This window comes from Lolium perenne, chromosome 7 (genome assembly GCF_019359855.2).
Source record: "Lolium perenne isolate Kyuss_39 chromosome 7, Kyuss_2.0, whole genome shotgun sequence".
NCBI classification, from domain to species: Eukaryota; Viridiplantae; Streptophyta; class Magnoliopsida; order Poales; family Poaceae; genus Lolium; species Lolium perenne.
In genome coordinates this window covers 302898478-302905850 of record NC_067250.2, presented here as the reverse complement: position 1 = coordinate 302905850, position 7373 = coordinate 302898478, and positions in this window count along the sequence as shown.

Sequence of the window (7373 nt, the reverse complement as noted above, 5' to 3'; positions counted from 1 at the left end):
TGTGCGATAACCATGTTCACTGGGGACGCCATCAACTATTCATTGTTGAATTTCATGTGAGTTGCTATGCATGTCCGTCTTGTCTGAAGTAAGAGAGATCTACCACCTTATGGTTAAGCATGCATATGTTAGAGAAGAACATTGGGCCGGTAACTAAAGCCATGCTCCATGGTGGAAGTTTCAGTTTTGGACAACAATCCTCAAATCTCAAATGAGAAAATTATTAATTGTTGTTATATGCTTATGCATAAAAGAGGAGTCCATCATCTGTTGTCTATGTTGTCCCGGTATGGATGTCTAAGTTGAAGAATAATCAATAGCGAGAAATCCAATGCGAGCTTTCTCCTTAGACCTTTGTACAGCCGGCATAGAGGTACCCCTTTGTGACACTTGGTAAAAACAATGCATTGTGATGACCCGGTAGTCCAAGCTAATTAGGACAAGGTGCGGGCACTATTAGTACGCTATGCATGAGGCTTGCAACTTATAAGATATAATTTACATGATGCATATGCTTTATTACTACCGTTGACAAAATTGTTTCATGTTTTCAAAATCAAAGCTCTAGCACAAATATAGCAATCGATGCTTTTCCTCTATGGAGGACTATTCTTTTACTTTCAATGTTGAGTCAGTTCACCTATCTCTCTCCACCTCAAGAAGCAAACACTTGTGTGAACTGTGCATTGATTCCTACATATTTGCTTATTGCACTTATTATATTACTCTATGTTGACAATATCCATGAGATATACATGTTACAAGTTGAAAGCAACCGCTGAAACTTAATCTTCTTTTGTGTTGCTTCAATATCTCTACTTTGAATTATTGCTTTATGAGTTAACTCTTATGCAAGACTTATTGATGCTTGTCTTGAAGTGCTATTCATGAAAAGTCTTTGCTATATGATTCACTTGTTTACTCATGTCATATACATTGTTTCGATCGCTGCATTCACTACATATGCTTTACAAATAGTATGATCAAGATTATGATGGCATGTCACTCCGAAATTATACGTGTTATCGTTTTACCTGCTCGGGACGAGCAGAACTAAGCTTGGGGATGCTGATACGTCTCCGACGTATCGATAATTTCTTATGTTCCATGCCACAGTATTGATGTTATCTACATGTTTTATGCACACTTTAGGTCATATTCGTGCATTTTACGGAACTAACCTATTAACAAGATGCCGAAGTGCCGATTCTTTGTCTGCTGTTTTTGGTTTCAGAAATCCTAGTAAGGAAATATTCTCGGAATTGGACGAAATCAAAGCCCAGGGGCCTATTTTCTCACGAAGCTTCCAGAAGTCCGAAGGAGAGACGAAGAGGGGCCACGGAGGGGCCACACCATAGGGCGGCGCGGCCCCCTTGGCCGCGCCGGCCTGTAGTGTGGGGCCCCGAGCCGCCTCTTGACCTGCCCTTCCGCCTATAAAAAGTCTCCGTGACGAAACCCCCAGTACCGAGAGCCACGATACGGAAAACCTTCCAGAGACACCGCTGCCGCCGATCCCATCTCGGGGGATCCAGGAGATCGCCTCCGGCACCCTGCCGGAGAGGGGAATCATCTCCCGGAGGACTCTACGCCGCCATGGTCGCCTCCGGTGTGATGTGTGAGTAGTCTACCCCTGGACTATGGGTCCATAGCAGTAGCTAGATGGTTGTCTTCTCCCCATTGTGCTATCATTGTCGGATCTTGTGAGCTGCCTAACATGATCAAGATCATCTATCTGTAATTCTATATGTTGCGTTTGTTGGGATCCGATGAATAGAGAATACGTGTTATGTTGATTATCAAAGTTATGCTATGTGTTGTTTATGATCTTGCATGCTCTCCGTTACTAGTAGATGCTCTGGCCAAGTAGATGCTTGTAACTCCAAGAGGGAGTACTTATGCTCGATAGTGGGTTCATGCCTGCATTGACACAGGGACAAAGGATGAAAGTTCTAAGGTTGTGTTGTGCTGGTGCCACTAGGGATAAAACATTAGTGCTATGTTCAAGGATGTAGCCACTAGTTACATTACGCACCATACTTAATGCAATTGTCTGTTGTTAGCAACTTAATACTGGAGGGGGTTCGGATGATAACCTGAAGGTGGACTTTTTAGGCATAGATGCAGTTGGATGACGGTCTATGTACTTTGTCGTAATGCCCAATTAAATCTCACTATACTCATCATGATATGTATGTGCATGGTCATGCTCTCTTTATTTGTCAATTGCCCAACTGTAATTTGTTCACCCAACATGCTGTTCGTCTTATGGGAGAGACACCTCTAGTGAACTGTGGACCCCGGTCCAATTCTCTTTACTGAAATACAATCTACTGCAATACTTGTTCTACTGTTTTCTGCAAACAATCATCTTCCACACAATACGGTTAACTCTTTGTTACAGCAAGCCGGTGAGATTGACAACCTCACTGTTTCGTTGGGGCAAAATACTTTGGTTGTGTTGTGCAGGTTCCACGTTGGCGCCGGAATCCCTGGTGTTGCGCCGCACTACATCCCGCCGCCATCAACCTTCAACGTGCTTCTTGGCTCCTCCTGGTTCGATAAACCTTGGTTTCTTTCTGAGGGAAAACTTGCTGCTGTGCGCATCATACCTTCCTCTTGGGGTTGCCCAACGAACGTGTGAAATACACGCCATCAGCCCTCGCCGGACACATTATGATCAGAAGACCGAAGCGTAGTTCTTAGGCTTTCTGGTTTTGTGTGTGTGTCGCGAGGTAACATGGTAGGAGAGGAAAAGAGGAAAAAGCTGTTTTAGCCATAGCGGTACTACCGGTACCAGGAGCGGTAGTACCTCTACCCCTACTGGTACCGCCCTGAGATACCGCTCTGAGGATTGCACACGAGATTGTCCCACAGAACAGGTTACGGTACCTTTACGGTACCTTGAGCGGTAGTACCTCTTGCAAGCGGTAGTACCGCCCACGGTACCGCTCAAGTACCGTAACACGTTACGGCAGTACCGCTCTGGTACCGCTCCGGTACCGCTTTGGATCCAGTAAGGTCTGGACCCTATTGCGGTACCTCAAGCGGTACCACGAGTGGTAGTACCGCTATGTGTCCACGTGGACAAGTTCTGTGGGGATTCAAACTTAGAGAGGTAGTACCGCTTCCCAGAAGCGGTAGTACCGCTTAGGGAAAAACAACACATAACAGTTGGATTTGGAGGGACCTATAAAAAGGCCCCATCTTCCCCAGCTCGATTTGAGCTCTCCTCTCTCTCTCTCTCCTCCATTGTTGCTGAGCTCAAAGTGAGGGGATCTCCCTATCCATCCAACCAATCTTGCTCATACTTTGAGGAGTGGTGGAGGAGACCCCGATCTATCATTCTACCGAAAGAAAGTTCGCCAATTCGTGATACTCCTTAGTGGATCTTGGTGGTAGGGTTCCTATTGTGGTACATTGGAGATCTGCAGCTATGGAAGCTAGCTTGGTGATGTACTAGCTCCATAGGGTGTTGGCAGCATCCTTGTGTGTGGAGCTCGCCCCAACCTTGTGAAGGAATCACCGCCTCGACCGGTGCCTTAGTGGAAGAGGGAGAGCACCTTCGTGGAGCTCTCTCGAGGAAGAAGGTGATGCCTTCCTTCGTGGTGTGTCCGTCTAGTCTCTTGTGTGAGACTAGCACCTCCTCAACGCAGACTTACTTCCTATTGTGGAAGGAACTGCGGGAAACAAACCTCGCCTCATCTCCGCGCCCCCGGTTGTCTCGCTCCTTACTCTTACTATCTTTTTAATTCCTATACTTGTTGCACTTGTCCTAGGATCATTGTAGGATCACCGCTATCGCTAAAGTTCGCACCTTTACCTTCCGTTGCACTAAAAAATTGAAAAAGACTAAAACTTGCCGTAGCGCCATTCAATCCCCCTCTTGTTCGCTACGATCCATTCAAGTGGTATCAGAGCGGGTTTTTCTTGCTCGGGCTTTACCGCCTAAGAAATGGCCGAACAAGAGGTGGTTGTGAATGGAGTCCTTCCCCATGACCAATCATCTCCATCATCAATTGCCGATAATACTCCGGCTACTTTGGATGACCTCAAGAAATTGGAGTCATCCATTGTATCTCAAATGAAGGCTATGATGATGGAGTTGATTACTCCAAAACCAAACCCCATCATAGATACTAAGAGAGGTGTCGATGTTTCCTCACCATAAGTTAACACTTTTCCTCTAGTTGGATTTGTTGAGCAATCGACAAATTCACCTTGGGAGAAGGATCTTGAGGACGTTGACACCTCATCTAAAGGGAAGGATGAATCTCCGGTTGCGGGACAATTAAGAGATATTCATGCGGTGTCTCCACCAAGTGATTATGCCGTAAATGTCCCAATACCCATGCCATGCATTTTGCCTCATGGTTCACCACCACTACTTGAATCTAATAGCTTTGGTGATTGGAAATTCTTAATGCGTTCTCATGTGCGCAGTGCTTCTACCGAGCTTTGGCATATCATTGAAGAGGGATATTCACCACAAGACCCAATGAACTTGACAAGAAGGGAAGTAGTGGACGACCAACTCAACGCCATCGCCATCAACATGATTCACTTGGCCATTACTCCCAAGGGCCGCGCTCATATCCGCTCGCTCAAGACCGCCAAGGAAGCTTGGGACGAACTTGAAACGCTCTTCCTCGGACATGGGAACATCCAAAGCTCTCGTTTTAATGAAGTGAACAACATGGCCATGACGAAGTCAATGGCCATATCTAAGAAGAATGCGGAAGACTGTGTTGCTCGCACCCACAATACCCGCAAGCTCAACCTTGCATTGAAGATGAAGGACTATGGAGCTAGTGAAAGCAATGTGGATCCCATTGAGTGGAGTCCGGATGATCTCAAGGCCGAATATCATGAACACATGGCTCTTGCCGTCAAGAGTTTTTTGGAATGGAAACAAGAGACGAAGCTCAATACCATCTTGCTACAATTGTGGTGACATAAGGCACCTTGTTGCAGAGTGTATCTATGAGAGAAGGTCAAGATCATCTTGCTACAATTGTGGTGACAAAAGACACCTTGTTGCGGAGTGTATCTATGAGAGAAGGGACGAAAATGATGGGATGCTCGTTCGCAAGAGCGGGTTTAGATCTCTCTCCAAAGGGCTCTCCAAGCTTACCTCCAACAACGACGACACCAAGATTTCCTCCACCGAGAATTCTAGAACTAACATGCTAGGAGATGAAGACCATAGGGTGGAAAATGAAAGGCTTGAAAAGAAGAAGGAATTAGAGCTTCTCTCTCTCACCCAAGCTTATGAGGAAGAAGTGTGCATGCGTATGACTCTTGAAGCTAGTGCTCTTATTCTTGAAGACTTCAACAATTCTCTCGTCTCCCAACTCATCAAGAACCGAGATTATGCTCCTGGTTGGATGGACAAGCTCAAGGCAAAGAAGTGTTATCTTGAAGAAAATCATGAATGGTCGCTTGAGGATGTTGCAACCTTTGCCAAGAAGAAAAAAAGATGAAGGTCCTAATTCATGTTGTGACAAGCTCCTTGACGAAGTTTGCTTCTTGAGAAGACACAATGCAAAATTCTTGGAAGTCATCTCAACTCAAGAGAAGGCCTTGGATGAATACTATCGCTTGAGTAAAGAGAAGGTGCAATATTGTGATCATGAAGAAGAGATTGCCACTCTAAAGAAACACAAGGCCAAGCTAGTTGAAGTGAATGAGAGGCAAAATGAATCCTTGTTGGAGTGGATCCGTTTGAGCAAACAAAATGTCACTTGTTGTAACCATGAGGATGAAATTGCGTATCTTAAGAGAAGCAAGGACAAACTTATGGTGATCAAGCTTATGAAAGATGAAGCCATAGAAGAATACAAACGCTCAAGCAAGGATTACATTTGTCGTAATCATGAAGACGACATTGCCACTTTGGAGAGACACAAGCGTTCACTCTTGAGAAGAAATTCTCTTCTTGAGGAAGCTCTATCGGATCGTGAAGATGAAGCTAACCACTTGAAGTCCGAGATTGAGAGTCTCCAAGTCCAAGTCCAATTCTTGGAAGGGTGTGGGGACCCCGGACTAGCTGTCCGAAATACCCTGTTATGTATAGAGTTCACGATCCCATGATCAGTGTGCCGTGAACACATAACCGAACTGATATCAAATTACATCATCCATTACAAAACAGAATAAGAAAATTACAATAGGTCACATGACCAATCTTTACATAATAGCCTCGAAGGGCCTAATCTAATCATCAGAGTAGCGGAATCACTTCAGCAGCGCAGAGCCCAAGTCATCTGCCTTAACCCTACGAGTGCAATCGGCGGGAAGACGTTCCTAGCTCGCATAGACGTCGTCAACTCCTTCTTCATCTGTCGAGTTCCTCCAAGTCTGGCCAAGTAAATAGCCAGGGACAAAGCCGTGAGTACATTGGAATTGTACTCACAAACCATCAAGAAGGTGATAACAATTCTAACTAGAGAAGACAAGAGAGAAGAGCTAATTTCTCTTGTGGAAAAAAACATGAAGAATAGAATAGTTTCTCTTGTGGATATAGCATCCCAACATCACAGTTGAAGGGGACACTAAGAGGGTTCTATGACATCTCTATATCTTTGTTGAAGAAGATACTTTAAAAGATATTCTGTGACATCTCTATATCTTTGTGCAAGAAGATACTTTAAAAGAGTTCCACAACATAAAACACTAGGATGGGGTAACCCAATTTTACTTATCCTTCCCGACCATCTCCGTATGGTCGACACATCCTTTCCCGTACCGTTCCGGTACTTCAAAACAAGTTCTTTCCTTTCATTTGTCAAACACTTTTGTAAACCAAAACTCATCAGGCTAAGCAACAGCCATTCCAACTGTCCATGACCGCGGATGCGGCTATTCGAATAGATTTTACTCTGTAGAGTTTGCACACTTTCCCCACCTCTATCCGGATACCTATCGTCTGGGCACCATCCTCGCATAACAACATATGCCACGACGGATACCCGAACGTAGCCTTTTGCCCATTCAACATAGCAAGAGGTCCTACCCTATGGAGTATGTACCTTCCCGGCACCGTGGCAGCTCACCTCCTCTTGAGCGTGGCTCCACCGCCAAGCCAGGAGACCCATAGTGTCTTCCGGACGGGTCAGCCCCGAAGGCCTCCTGTTATACTATTGTCCCAACAATGACAACCCGGACTCGGGGGTAACCATACCCTTGTATAGTTGTGCGGTGCCTCATGTTAAGAAGAACAAACGTCAAGCTAAGCTCCGTGCCCACGTTGGAGTAGATGTGGTTGCGCGGGTTAATTGTCACGGGTGAATACTTAGACGCCAAAGTTTTCATAAACAAGATTCTCTTTTCAACCATATTTGCCAAGATCCTTTTCTTTCATAAACACACACTTA